At 39.6% G+C, this 16,086-nt stretch overlaps 1 non-coding gene across 1 annotated transcript; it reads right to left on the bottom strand.

Moving 5' to 3' along the window:
* Nucleotides 1-12,488: 12,488 nt before the first annotated feature.
* On the bottom strand, nucleotides 12,489-12,639 carry LOC121101572. Its single transcript, XR_005833564.1, has one exon. It is a non-coding gene; the product is annotated as a small nucleolar RNA SNORA62/SNORA6 family (small nucleolar RNA).
* Nucleotides 12,640-16,086: the final 3,447 nt, after the last annotated feature.

Genomic DNA, 16,086 nt, shown 5'->3' with positions numbered 1-16,086 from the left:
GAGCAAGGACTAATGATAACACCTTCTATGGCTTACTTCCTTTTTAGGGTCTGGTTATTCTTTGTTGGTCACAGGTGATTATCATAAAAAGACACCCACTCCACGTGCCTAGGGCTGGGTGGTCCGTTTGTTCCCTTATCTCTGGTTTCCCCACACCTCCACATTTTTCAGATTTCTGTGAGCCTGATCACATAGCCCCTATCTGTCTCTCCCTACCTAGCCCCACCTGTACCTTACTCATTCCCCCCCAACACAGTAACCCTAACTGCCGTTAGGGAATGGGACTATGACCACTCTGGCTGCTTCCAGCTGAGAAAGGACCACGTGAGGGTGTGGCAGTCAAAGTACACCCAGCGGTGGGTCAAGAAGTCCCTGGTATGGCTCCGGAGAGATGTTGGAAGGCATGAGGTGACACAGGCATTGACAAAGACAGAGAAAAATAAAGACCAATGATTATTCCCACCAGCAAAATGGCATCTCTGGATTCTAGTCTCCGAGCCAATCAAACAATCCAGGAGAGACTGTGATTTTGTCCAGTTGGGCTCAAATGTCATTTATTAATTGTGAGACGTTTTAAGAATTGTCAGTTATATTAAAACAGCACATGTGTGGAAACTCTTTACCACCTAAGTGATGCTAAAGTAGTAGTCAATGGTTGCCTGATTTTCTAGAAATCCAGCCCTAACTTCGTTTAGTCCTTGATTTAGAGCATCTAATGCTTGGGACATGTCATTTAAGGGTCTGCTGAGCAGGCAGACTGTTTTATCTCACAATGTAGGATTTTCCAAGTACTGAGAGACCTATCAGGGACAGGGTCAAGGGAGCTGTTTCCCTGTCTGATGTCTGATGTGAGAACCACATTATCATCACAATGGGGGGATAGATGAGGCAACTCTCTTTGATAACAGGTTGCTGGGGGTGGTATGGTTAATAATCCTAGTTTGCCTATAGTACATAGCCCAGTGAATGGTTTAGGAATGATGTAATAGGCCATACCAGCACAAACTAAGATCCATCCTTTAGGTAGGTGTAAGTTACTAATTGGGGATGGGAGGTGTAGAGTAAAGTTGCATCGAGTAGTAGGCTCATTGCAGGCTGTACATATACAATTGGCTTGGGTTATATGCTTTAGACGTACTGGGGGCCTGTACAGCAGGGAAGTATCCTGAAACTGAGTAGCAAGGCTCTTGTTGAGTTGCAAAATTTCAGCCAGGATTGTCCCCATACATACCAGGCTATTGAAAAGCAAGCTTTGTGGGGAGTTACTGCTGGCAACACAAAATTGAGGTTATTTAGAGCCATATGTATCCAAAAATTGAATGTAGCCAACAGTTTCATGGGGTTTGGGTTTACAGTGACCTTATTGGGGAAGGAATTTTATAGTCAGTATCAGGAGATCCTTTTTGCATTTTTACACAGGTGTATTTTCCTGCATCCATTAACATACTAGTGGCCAACTATATGGTATAATTCTTATTTTGTTTGCGGGATTAATCTGTTAAGTTGGTGAAACAGGAACTGTTGGTCGTTTTCTGTCAGTAAATAACAGTATTTTCCTTTTTCTGTACTATGGGATCAACAGGCAAGGAACAGTTAGACCAGCATTGGAGATGTAAGGGTTCCCCTACAGTTACATGAATGGCCTGAGAGGTTAAAATAGAACATTCTGTCATGGCCCCTATATGTATATTTTTCCATAGTAAAAGTAACCCCAAAATCATGGCTCTTAGGCTCATTTGCCTTGTTTTTTGAATAGTAAATGAAGGTCTTCTGTAGGCTCACAGGAATAGGTGGGAGGATCACTTGCAGGACTGTTGAGGTCTGACGTTCATTTCTTAATACGGGAATGATGACTACAGGACTCGAGACCCAAAACTTTAACAGCAGTGGGAGTCAAGAGAATGACAGGATATGGTCCTTCCCATATTTCTTCCATCAAAGGGGAATTAGTGGGTAATGTTTTAACCAACACTAGATCCCCCTGGCAGATATATAGGAGTTCCTTTTTCCCATGACTCTTTATTGGATAGTTGCTGTAGTTGTTGCTGAAACTGAGCTAAAGATGTTATATGTTTAATTTGGGCATCTGCCTCTGGGTCAAATAGGAAACCATTGGTTAGGCACGTCTATATAACAGTTCATATGGACTAAGTCCTTGAATTTTTGGAGTATTTCTTATTCTGATTAATGCTATGGGGAGGGTTGAAGTCCAAGAGATCTGGGTCTCCTGAGATAACTTCCTTAGGTGTTTCTTTAGGATATCATTTATTTTTTTTCTACCTTTCCTGAGGATTGAGGTCTTCAAGCACGAGGTGATAGTCTACTCCCAGGGCCTTTGATATTCCCTAGATGATAGCAGCCTTGAAGGAGGGACCATTATCACTTTGCAAACTCTAGGTATTATTTCATGAAGCAAAACCCTTATTACTTCATGTGCTTTTTCAGTCCTGCATGGAAAGGTCTTGACCCAGGTGGTAAAGTTACCAACCCATACTACAGATATTGGAAACCTCTTGATTTTGGCGTATGGGTAAAGTCTAATTGTCAGTCTTCTCCAGGATAGCCTCCAGTCCTTTGATTGCCTGGAGGAGCAAGTCTTCTGCCAAGAGCATTGTTTCTGAGACAAACCTCACAAGCAGAAGTTACTTGCTGAACCATTTTTGACAAATTTTTCCAGTAAATATTTTTTGACCAATTGGTAACTTTTGTCTCTACCCAGATGAAAAACCTGATGTAGTGATTTAATGACCTTCCAACTCTGTGAGCCAGGTAGTAGTAGTTGCCCTAGATCAGTCTGTAACCAGCCTGACTGGAGACTTCCTAAGTCTCCTGATAAAGCTTTTCTCCTTGACCAAACTTTAATCAGGCTCCCCTGAGCCATCTTCTCAACCAGGTCTTGACCTTTGGGCTTCTGTGTTTATCTTTGCATTGCCCAGTTTTAGCAAGAACCCTGCTAAGTCAACTTAGCTAGGAACCCACCCTTGATATCTAATCATTCTAGATACCTGAGCAAACTCCTCATCCTCCACCATTCCCCAGGTGATACCTGATCACCATGGCCTGCCTTGAATAAGAATCCTGTAAAGTTGTTTTAGCCAGAAATCCCTCTTTACCCTTGATGTCTCCTCGTAGTAATTTTCCATCCACTGACTCCTCACTCCCTGGCTATAAATCCCCACTTGTCCATGTAGTATTCACTTCTATACCCTATTATTTTCCACTATTGCAATAGTCCTGAGTAAAATCTGATTTTACCATCTAAACATGGTTCTGGTGTTTCTTTGACACTATGTTGTTACCTTATATGGCAAAAAGGATATTCAGATCATACTAAATTAGGGGTCCTGAGATGGGGAGATCATCCTGGATTATCTGGGTGGGTCCAATATAATCACAAGGATCCTTAAAAGATGGAAGAGAGAGACAGAAGAGTCAGAGAATGAGATGTGATGACAGAAACAACTACTGGAGTGATAAAAGCCCATGAGTCAAGGATTGTGAGCACACTCTAGAAGCTGGAAAAGGCTAGGAAATGGATTCCCACCTAGGTCCTCCAAAAGGAATGTAGCCCTGGTGATACTTTGATTTTAGCCCAGGGAAACCCCTTTTGGACTTCTGACCTCCAGAAATGTAAGATAATAAATCTGTGTTGTTTTAATCCTCTAAATTTGTGGTAATTCGTTTTAGCAACAATAAAGAAATTGATAACATGGTCTTTTAAATACCTCCCCTCCTCTTTTTTTTTTAAGAAATGAATATTTTTCTGTACCTTTGCTTTTTTTTCTCCCCTTACTAATATATCTGGAAGCTCACTTATGTATTACTTTTTTTTAAAACTTTTTTTCTTTTAAGTGATCTCTATGCCCAACATAGGGTATGAACTCATGACCCTGAGATCAAGGGTCCCATGCTCTACTGACTGAACCAGGCAGGTGCCCCTGAAACCCTGAAAGATCATTTAAAATCAGTTCAGATAGATATGCCACATTCATCTAACAGTTGCAGAGTATTCTCTTTATGTTTATTTTTCCCTATTTAAAAAAATTATGTTGTGATCTTTTTCTTATTGAATTACAAGAACTGTTTATAAAGCAAAGAAACAAGCACTACAGCTGAAATACATTGTAAATAGTCACTCCGATTTGTCAATTTAAACATTTCATTATTAACATCTTTCATTATTGGAAATTTTTTTCATGTTTCAAATTTATCAAATTTATCTGCTGTGAATATCTGTGTAGATTTGGATTCTGTCAAGCTTGGGAAGGCTTTTGCCCTGATGAGATTATAAAAAAATTCTTCAGTGTTTTTTCTAGCATTTTTATGGATTCAATTTTATGTTTAAATCTTTGAGCCACTTGAAATTTAATGTGGTATAAAAAATTAAGGTGGAGATACAAGATTTTTTTGATGGCTATCTGGATGTCCCATTATCATTTACTAAATAATCTATTTTTCTTGCATTGATTTTGTATATTTTTTGTCTCTTTTCTTTCTATTCTCTTCCATTGATCTAGCTTAATTTTCAAGCTTTTAAACATTGTATCTTTATAATGTTTTAACATCGGATAAACTGCTCCCCTACCCCACTATCCTTATTTTTCAGAATTCCCCTGGCTAAACTTGCACATTTCAGTTTTTCTGGAAAATTCAATCTTTTTTTAAAAAATCTCCATCCTGTTGGTATATTTGTTGGATGGAGAATTGCATTAAATTTATAGTTTAAGCAGAGCATTGAAGTCTTCATATAATGGTGCTATCTTTTCATTTATTTCAATCAAATTTTAAATTGATTTAAATTGATTTGTGCAAGTCACATTGTGTGGTGTGAAATGACATTCATTTACGCTTTGAAAGACATTATTAATCATGGAAATCAAGAGCATTCTCCCCACAAGGTAGCCAGTGGCCTCTGATGTGGCCTGGGTAAAGGGTATAATCCAAAAATTGATGAGTTACTGGCTAAGTCAATCGTTGCCTCCATCCTGGCAATTTGAATTATAAATGCAGAAAGAATTTGTCAGTTGGTGGCAGAACAGAAGAAAGTAGAAACATTTATTATAACTAGTCCATATCAATGCAGAGCATAATAAGGTCCACGAATTTTGCTGCTGAGTACTCGAAAGCTGTCTTGAGTCTAGAATCACTCATCAGGTCTCCTTGAGACCTATCTGGCCCCGGTAAGGCACCAGTTTTGAGGTTTCTTTGACATTCATTCTCCATTGTTGTTCTATGAGATTGTACCATAAATTCTACTATAAATGATCTACTTGAGTAGATTTATTATTCTTTTTTTTTTTTAAAGATTTTATTTATTTATTGGACAGAGAGAGACACAGCAAGAGAGGAAACACCAGCAGGGGGAGTGGGAGAGGAAGAAGCAGGCTTCTCGCTGAGCAGGGAGCCCAATGCGGGGCTCGATCCCAGGACCCTGGGATCATGACCTGAGCTGAAGGCAAACACTTAACAACTGAGCCACCCAGGCGCCCCAGATTTATTTTTCTTAAAAAAAAAAAAAAAAAAAAAGATCCAAGAAGAGATACCTCATAATTACATATAAGTTTACAAAGTGCTTTCACTTATCTCATTTACTCTATCAATAACCCAGTACACTAATGAGCTATGGAGATAGAAAATTTTTCAGCCATTTAATTGTTAAAAGCAAATAACTTCCAAGGCTGAAAAATCTATGGCTGACTTCCAATAATCTGAGGCTGTCTCTAGATAATTTCCAGAGACAAATTTTTTTCCAATGTCTTCTAAACATGGTTGGGTGTGAATGTGAGGTCCCAAAATGCCATAGTCGGTTTATCACCACGCAAGGATGATGCTGGCACACAGAGAAAGGCAGACTCAAGGGAATTGTAGAAAAACGGAGCTGGATCCACTGAATTAAGGCCACCCTGAAACCTTCCTAATTTCAAAACTTCATTTCTGGGAACCAATAAATTTCCTCATTGTTTCAACCAGAAACAATGGTTTTCTGCTGTGTGTAACCGAAAGCATACTATCTGGTACGGCATCAGTTACATTTTTACATGTATTCAAAAAGCTGAAAACAGGGCCTTGGGGGAAGAGAAGAGCACCCCTGATTGGGAGTTCATTTTTTCCTAAACTTCATAATAACTAACATTTTTTGAGCAACAGTGTATATTGAATATTGTTCTAAGTGCTTACTATGCAATATCCCATTGAATCCACACATTAACCTTCTATGTCAATATTACCATTAAACCTATTTTACAAGCGAAGAAACTGAGGGTTCTTAATGTCCAAGGTCTAACAGCTCGTAACTACATGAACCTGAATAGTATGATGACAGATCCTGAGCTTAACCAGTGGGATCTACTTTCTATCACTACTATAAACGAAAACCAGTATCACATGCCTCATATAGAAGAAAATATAAATAAATTCAATAAGAGCACAATGTTATTAAGCTCTAGCTGAATATTGTCGCCTGCTGGAGTCTCTGGATCTAAAACCTGTAGCTCTCTCTTCTTCAAACCAGAGACTAAGTTTTAAAGAGGCGTTAAAGGGGTGCCTGGGTGGCGCAGTCGTTAAGCATCTGCCTTCAGCTCAGGGTGTGATCCCAGGTGCTGGGATCAAGCCCCACATCAGGCTCTCTGCTCCGCTGGGAGCCTGCTTCTTCCTTTCCCACTCCCCCTGCTTGTGTTCCCTCTCTTGCTGGCTGTCTCTCTCTCTGTCAAATAAATTAATAAAATCTTAAAAATAAATAAATAAATAAAAATAAAGAGGCATTAAAGACATATTAGTATCAAACCAAAACTTTCTCCTCAATATAATCAGAAGAAATGAAAATGAATTTAAAGGGGACTAACTTTCCTAATATGTGACTCAATATTATATAATGCTGTGTTTGTGTACCACTTAAAATCCCAACTCTTCAATAATACAAAACCCTGGGATGTTTTGATTTCCCATGAATTTGACAGTACCTGAGTTCAAATTCTGAATCTGCAACTTACTACTGGTGTTACATTAGATGTGGTTTACTATCCTCATTCATAGAACTGGGACAGTAGCATCTGCGTCAGAGGGGTGTGGTGAGAATTAAATGAGATACAGAGTCTTGCAAGATTCCTGGCAGAAAATTACACAGCATAGGGGCGCCTGGGTGGCGCAGTTGTTAAGCGTCTGCCTTTGGCTCAGGGCGTGCTCCCAGCATTCTGGGATCAAGCCCCACATTAGGTTTCTCCGCTAGGAGCCTGCTTCTTCCTCTCCCACTCCCCCTGCTTGTGTTCCCTCTCTCGCTGTCTCTCTCTATCAAATAAATAAATAAAATCTTTTAAAAAAAAAGAAAGAAAATTACACAGCATAAAATAAATATTAGTTCCCCTCATTTCCTGAAGATTCTGTGGTCTCTTTCCAGTACTGGCTTAGATTCTCATATGCTTCTATGATTATACAAGCTCTCTAAGAGCCATGGCAGGACAGGCAGCCACAGTTGGCTCCACAGTATTACAGCAAACAAAGAGCTGCTTTCAGTCCTATCCAGAGTAGCTACTAAGACCTCTTGGGAGGCACTGGCATTTTGAAACATGCTGTGCAGCCACCAACCACCCCTTCCCACCCCCCTCCCTCCTGTGAGGGTTGTTGATGACCCAGGGAAGATTTATGGAAATTGGAAGCACCAAGGCTCCGTGACAGTGATTCTAATAGATGACACAAGTCCCTGGAGGTTGCCTGAGGGAGGAAAGAGGCCACGGAGAAGGAGGAGCCTTTGTTCCTAGGAACAGAGTTGTGGTTCCATCTTAATTTCTTTACACACACACACACACACACACACACACACACACACACCTGCTCCAATTTTAGATCTGCCATTTGACCATGCAGTCACTGAGTTATTGCTAAAGGCTATACTTTAAATATTCACAGCACTTCTTAATAGAATTTAATTTGCAATTCTGCGATATCAAATAAAGCATTGGAATTACTATTTACTTGGTGGTCAGTAGACCTTTTTTATCTTTATGCTGTGACTCTAGAATTTCTTCACTACTTGATTCCTGATAACTTTAATCTTCTAAAATATTGCTTTAATAAGGCTTGAGATTTCATGCCATAATTAGGGATGATGAAAATGCAAATACAACTAGAGTTAATGCACTGACAAATTCTGAATATCTCCTCCCCACTAAAATATAAACTTCTTGGGGTCAGGGAGTTTGTTTTGTACCCTACTGTATAGCCCCAAGTGCTAACATAAGTAACTAGCATATGGTTAGTACTAATAAATACTGTTGAATGAATAAATGAGAGTTCATACTACGGTAGTTGGTTGTAGCAGTCAACATTTCCTTTCTTTACATGTGTATTTTTTTCATGCTTCTGGGCTTTACCCATGTAGCATCATCTTTCTGTAATGCCTTCTCTCTGCCTCTTACTCCTCTAGCACCACTTCCTGATATGGAGAAAGTCTACTAACTCCTTAAGACTTGCTTCTTTGGTAAAAGTCTCTGTGACCTTTATCTTCCTTCTCAAATAAACTTTTCCCCCAGCTGAGCTTCTATAACCCTTTGCACATAATCCTGTTAGGTTTTTTGCTGTAATTATTTGTTTATAGGTCAGTCTCTGGCACTAGAAATGAACTCCTTGAGGGCTGTAATGTATATTTCTCTTGTATCCTCATCCTTGGCATGGTGACTGGTTTATGGTAGATCTTTAAGAAACATTACTGACTGAATGAATGAATCTTGCAAGTGGTCCTTTATCCTGCAGGGCTCCAGAAAAGTCTCAGATCCCTTATAAGGAGTGCATTACAAGATCACTTCCTTTAAATGCTTTATTTTAGATAGCAAATCTTCTTGCTCACTATAGTTTCATTCTACTAAAGCCCTTCCCCTGTACTCAAATGGAATGATTGGTGTGGAAACAGAGTAGAGCCTATAAATAAGGGATTTGGAAATGGTCAGATTTCAAGGTGGGACTGATTATCCTGGGTTGCTTCTCTGTAGATGCGTCCTGGTTACCCTGATTGCATACAAACCTTAAAAGTAGTGATATATTGGGACGGTTGAAATATTTCTCCCAAGGAAAAATAAATGGTTTGACTATCTGGGACCAGATTCCTGTTGGTGCAGTTCAGGGGATTTATATTGTGTAAAGCTGTATCTCACATCTCCAGCTATAAGAGGATTGTGGCCTGTTCAGGTTGCTATGGTTGTGACCATGACAACTGTGAAAAACATGTGAGAATGCCAAGAAGAGGGTGCGGTAATGACCATAAGCAAGAGAGAACAAATGGCCAGGACTAGGGACTGCCTAGGGTCCCTGGAGTCCAGTGGTTGTATAGGCAGGGATTCAAGACTGTATTGGAAGATCTGACTTCCACATTTCATTATTTACAGTAATGCAAACCCTGAACGGCTCATAACTAATCTCTGTTATTCATCCATTTTGCTTTAAGTAACTCTGAGGAGGGGAATGGAGCTGGGGGAATCAGCCTAAGAACATAGGGCATAACCCAAAGGGCTTCAGCTCTTGAGAATAGGCACTATTTAATTAAGCCAACTGTGAATTTGTGTGGGTGAAAGTAACAGCTGCTGATTCTTAGGATATTTTTAAGTTGCAGCCAGTTGGGATATTCTCCATGCCTATATATGGTCCTCCATGCTAGAGGACCTCATGGAGTTGGGTGGGCTGAAAGCATAGACTCCTTGAAACGGTGTCATCATCTCTTGGTCTCTGACAGCACATCAGCAGCTTGCTCTCAGGGAAACTTTAACAAGGTTAAAAGTTAAGCTGCACATCTGACATAGTAGTGATTCTTCCATCCCCCACCCCCCACATTGTTGGTAGGCCTCTCTGAGATTAAAAGCAACTTATTTGTTTAGTTCCCATACACTTTCAAGCTGCTTAGCTACCATGTTTTGTGCACAACATGCACTTCAGGCAAACAAATTTAAAGGGCACAGCGGACTGAAGCAGCAAGCAAGCCTACCAGATTGAGCTCCCTGAGCCCATGTGCTATATGAAGCAAACCAAAACACAGCTGGTAGAGTTAATTTTAGGCTTTCTGACCTTGGCAATGTCCTATCAAGTTGGGAAAAAGCAGCTCAAATAGGTTCAAAAAGGACCCTTCCTCCTCCTCCTCCCAACGCAGCTGCCTGGAAAGTGGCTATATGGTCTAAGTTTAGTGGGAAAAACAACTAATCATGGCCAATAATAAACTTGATAGATCAAGAAATTCAATATTTATTGAGCAAGTGCAGAATCCATGCAAGAAATCTTTTATGATTTTTGTCCTATGAACTAAAATTCTAACAATTGTACTGAAAGTAACACCTTCTAAAAAGTTCTAAGACTGGCTTCTCAAAAACAAAAATCAATTTTGATGTCATGGTGCTTCAAAACACCAAAAGTGGATTGGCAATGATAAGAGGGTTAGTAGTTTTATTAAATTATGCTGTTTATAAACTTAACAGGAATTTAAATACAAGAAGTAAATATGTACTATTCATTTTTGAATGCATGGGATCTAATTCTCTGACAACCAAAAATAGGTGAGGTCCCTGTAATAGACACTCACATATAACATGGAGTTTTCCTTTCCTGAAACTTATACAATTTTTAATTTTGCTTTTATTTATTTGATTGCCTGTATTTCCCAATGACCTATAGGATTCATAATTTTTTTGCTCCTAGAGGCCATAGTAGATGATGAATGCTTTTTCAGTGGATAAATAATTTGCATCTCATCATTGTCTTAAATTTAGCATTCTATTGCACAAGTCTCACCTTCAAAAGAATGAACAGCTTGAAGGGAGGGTATTGGGTTAGGTTTGGGATCAATGGAAGATTTCTTCTTCCATTGTAACACATTACATAAGCTTTGTGTTTTGATACTTTATGACTTTTAATGGTAAATGAATGCACTGAGAGACACCAAGCTTCATGAACCAATCTTTTATACTTCCATTCTTTTCTATTATATCAGAATAATACATCCTTGAGAAGCATTTATAACTATACACTGGTTTATGAATAACCATACATGGGTTTTTTTTTAAGATTTTATTTATTTATTTGAGAGACAGAGAGACAGATAGCGAGAGAGGGAACACAAGCAGAGGGAGTGGGAGAGGAAGAAGCAGGCTCCCAGCGGAGGAGCCTGATGCGGGGCTCAATCCCAGAACGCTGAGATCACACCCTGAGCCGAAGGCAGATGCTTAACGACTGAGCCACCCAGGCACCCCAATACATGGTTGTTTTTAATGAAGCAAGGTATAGAATTAAAATCTAATTAATAAGGGTTAGGTTGAATTGCTAGGTGTGTTAAGTGGGATTGTGTAGCATGCCAAAATTCATTTAGTATATTCGTTCTAATTTAGGTCATCCTGGGAATGGGGGAGGGAAATGGGCATTACTGAATTCAGACTGTACTAATTAGCTATGTGATTTTGAGCAAGTTACATACATAACCTCTCAGTATTAGTCTCCTTACCTATCTATAAATGCAGGAAATAATACCTAACACCAACTGTATGGGGCAGTGTAAGGAATAAATGACATGATAAAATATATGAAAAGCTTAGCAGAGTGACTAGACCATCAGAAATATTAAATATATGGTAGCTATACAAACACTCTTATATAATAAACTAATTAGAGGGAATAATTACCACATCAATCTAGATGTTATGTAACCAAAATACTGCTGCACAACAGAATACATTTTATCAGGTTACTAAAGATTTGTTGCCCAAGTATACTTTTTCTAGTATTTGCTGTTCAGGTATCCATTCTTTCACAGTCAGATCACATTTCTGAATTAGAAGGGATCAGCTACCCATATACTGAGGCCCAGAGTTAGCCACAGGGTTTGAATTCAGCGTTTCTTCTCTCTGGCATTAACAGCATTTGCTTTTACTTTTACATGTAAAAGAATATCTTAATATATAGGCAGAAAAAACTCGCTAATATGAGGACAAGGAAAGAATGCTCTAGTCCAAAGAATCATTGTCTGTATCAGCAAAATTTAAGTTCCCATTATTAATAATACTTTTCTAGGCCTCTTCAAAAGTAGACCTGCTATTTATTTTTCTTTTATTATTATGGAAGATTTCAAAACTAAACAAAAGTAGACAGGAGAGTATAAGGATCCTCATGTACTTATCTACCTGGCTTTGACAACTATCAATTCACGGCCAGTCTCATTTCATCTATATTCCTACTTCCCTCTCCTACATCATTCTGAAGCAAATCCCAGGCATATCATTTCACCTGTAAATATTTCAGCATATATTTATAAAACATACGGGCTCTTTATAAAAACATAACTACAACATCATCATCACAACTGGGTAAATGGTGATCAGAAACCAGAGATATCTGGGAAGAGAAGTAAAGAAAGAACAAACTCAGATGCTTACAGGTAACACTTTGCTATGTCTATCCTTATCGGGCATGTAAATTCCTTTTTGGAAGCCCATCTTATGGCTTCAAATACTTTTTTTTTTTTAACTTGTAGCAAGAATTACTATCAAATTCCACTCATTGGGCCAGAGATGCTTGTGGTATTAGCGAAAGACTTGCCCCTCATGTAGCACACTACCTACACTTGCCAGTTCATCGGCCAGCCAGCCTCAACTCCAAGCTCTAACAATGTGCAGGGCTTCAAATACTATTTGAGGTCTGCATTCATGCCTCTAGTTCAGATCTCCACCCCCCCCCCGCACTTCGCACAGTAGTCAAAACTCTACCTGACATCACTACTTTGATGTCTAATAGACATCTCAAAGCTAACATATCTAAAATAGAACTTTAAGTTTTACCCCCAAATTGTGACTCATATCTTCCCTATTTCAATAAATGGCTATTTCCATTAGTTGCTAAAGCCAAAAATAATTGGAGTAATCTTTGACTCCTTCCTTTCCCCAACCTCCACAATCAATCAATCAATCACCAAGTGCTGTTGCTTTTACCTTGAGATCATTAATTTCTTCTATTATTATTGACACTACCCTAAACCATATCACAACTGAGAAACAATTGGACTATTCAAATAGTCTTCTGGTTTCCCTTCTGACATGTTGGCCCCCTCTGGTCCATTCTCCACAAGAAGGGAGAGTGATCTTTCCAAAATGTAAATCACGAATCATGACCTGATAATTGCTAACGCTATGTGATGGATTCATTATATTAATTTCTTCCCCCTTGTATATGTTTGAAATTTTCCAAATTTAAAAAAATGAAATGTTATTCGGATTATCTTATTTTACTTCTCTGATGCCTTCACAGTGTTCTTAGAATAAAAGCCAAATGTCCTGCCTAGGCCTGTGAACCCCAGCCTGCCCTCTGTCTACATGTCCAGCTTTATCTGATGCCATTTTTCTTGCTCACTCTGCCCAGGCCATAACCTTTCAGCTCTAAGAACTCTTTAAGCTCTTTCTCATCTTAGAGCATTTGTGCTTGTTATTCCCTCTACTAGAAAATGCTCATCCCCTTGCTCTTTGCAAGGCTGGCTCCTTCTCGTTTCAGGTCTCAGCAAAAACGTCACCTCCTTCGAGAGGCTTTTCTTAACCACTCCATCTAAGTTAGATCCTCTCCCTTCATCATTACTATCACATTATTCTACTTCCTATATTACCACAATTTATAGCTATCTTGTTTGTTTACATTTATATATATAAATATACTCACTTATAAATCTGAATGAATCTTTTTATTTATTTATTTATTTATTTATTTATTTTTAAAGTTTTTTAAAATTTATTTGACAGAGAGAGAGAGACAGCCAGCGAGAGAGGGACCACAAGCAGGGGGAGCGGGAGAGGAAGAAGCAGGCTCCCAGCAGAGGAGCCTGACGTGGGGCTCAGTCCCAGAACACCAGGATCACTCCCTGAGCCGAAGGCAGATGGTTAACGACTGAGCCACCCACGCACCCCGTGAATGAATCTTTTTAAAAGACATTTGAAGGCATACTCACACATGTTCTATTCCATTCATGTTATAGTGTCAATTTTTTGAAAAATTGGTAAATACAAATTTTAATCATCTTTCATAAGCAAAGATTTATAAACGAAATAAGATTTTGATCAGGGGACTAACTTCTTGAAATTTTAAGAGGAGAGTGATATGAAATATGGATTGGTGAAGGTGAAATTGGAATTAGAAACGTCTATTTGAATATACCCTCTATTTGATTCTAAATTTCCCAATGCTTTGAAGCTGATAATTTTAAGTGATAGCTATGGTTTGACTTAAATAACCTCTGGAATTATATTCTGTATTATTAACATGACACCTCTATCATTTCTAAGGCCAATATATTTAAGTTTTATCAGCTGTTAATTTTAGGCAACTCTCCTTGAGATATGAAAAGAAGTCGGCAGGTAATTTAGTAGATTCTCTCCTCTGCCCATCGTTATTCTGATTCGATGTCATAGAATTCATCTAAATTGTGTTTGAACAAAAGCAAAGCTACATAAGCCAGCTACCAAATCAGGGAGCAGATGGGAACTGTCTGCCAGTGATTTGAAGGATACCCCTGACATGACAGAATTTTAGAACTGGAGGATATCTTATAGATCATGTAATAATCCAAGGCCCTCATTTTAACAGGGGTGAGACTGTTGTTCTAACAGGTTAACTGATTTACTTTTCCCAAACGTAATTTCCTGATCTGGTAGTTCACGTTTTACTTTCAGAAGACACTTAAGGAATTATATAGTTAATTAGTAGTACCAAATCAAGATCTGGGCTTTTGTCATAAATCCATTATTTTCACTATATTAAGATAAATCCTTTCCCCTCTATCTTTCCTCCATCTTTTGAGTCTTTCAATCTTCTCAAATTATTCCAGGTGACCTCTATTTCTGAGACGGTGTCAAGATTCCAGTATTTCCTTCTGTTTAAAAAAAAAAAAAGGTTTGATTTACTGACATACCAAACTAATAGTGCACAAACTCAACAGAATATATTTCATATTGGTACTTCTTCCAAGTAACTCAACCCAAGGTGAGTTTATAGCTGTATATTATTTAAGTTTTGTTCAGATACTTTGAAAACTTACTTGTGGATTTGATTTGTGTTGTGAATAAAGAAGATGGACATCTCTTGTGTAAAATAAATGGGTACTCAAATTGATATGTGGTAGGCTGCTCATCAGTGGCAATGCTGATTAAGCATCTATGGGGCCCAAGACCATTATAACCATTGGGCCTTTTGCTGCACAAAACATTCTAGAGGCACAAAACTGATTCAATCCCCCTTATAGAGAGCCTTGCATTTCAGAGTTAAGGGGTTCAGGGCCAGGCTTTATAATCTATTTAAGAATGCTCCACATACCTTGAATATGTCACTACAGCAGTTTTGCCAGCTACTGATGACAGCCCAACTTGCCTGCTGAAAGAATGACGCACCCTGACCTCTCCTAGTTCAGGGTTTTAAGATACAACCATAAATGACAGGGAGCTTGAAAACCCATTTAGATTCCTTTCTCTCTTCTGGCCGAACCACACCAAACCCTTCCAAACACGTTAAACTTCCTCCTGTTTTTATATACTAGCAAAGAGACTCCATAACCTTTCATCATCCTTTGCTGAACACTTACAGCAGGCAGAACTCTGGTGGCAATTCCATCCCTCACTGCAGAACCCTGACATTTCAGAGGTTGAAGCCCACTTCCTTCCTGACTGCTGAAACCCGGCTAAGCAGTACGGAGCGCTCTGCCACGACCCCCAACTGGGTGGACTGGCTTTCACTGGCCTGGTGGCCCCAGTGCACTCGCGGGGCGTTGTCCGGGGCTGCAAAGATGTCCAGAACTTGGCGGACCCGCGGCCACAGCGGGAGGAGGAGGGTGGGCGCGCGCCGCTCTCGCGAGAGTTCGCGGGGAGGAGGCCACGGGGGGCTAGGAGGACGGAGGAGGAGGAGGAATGAGAAGAGGAGGAGAAGAGGGAGGCGCGGCGAGCAGCTCCGCAGCCTTGGCGGCTGTTCTCGGGGGAGCAGGCGTGTGGCCCTTTCCCCGCCTTCTTTTCCTTCCCCTCCCAGTGAGTGATTCAAGGCGTGCGCTTCACACTTCCGCCCCCTCTGCCTGCCATTGGAACTAGCAGAGCCGAA

Source organism: Ursus maritimus, unplaced genomic scaffold, assembly GCF_017311325.1.
Source record: "Ursus maritimus isolate PB19 unplaced genomic scaffold, ASM1731132v1 scaffold_8, whole genome shotgun sequence".
NCBI lineage: Eukaryota > Metazoa > Chordata > Mammalia > Carnivora > Ursidae > Ursus > Ursus maritimus.
Note: the sequence above shows the minus strand (reverse complement) of the source record. Positions and strands in the feature narration are given on the sequence as shown.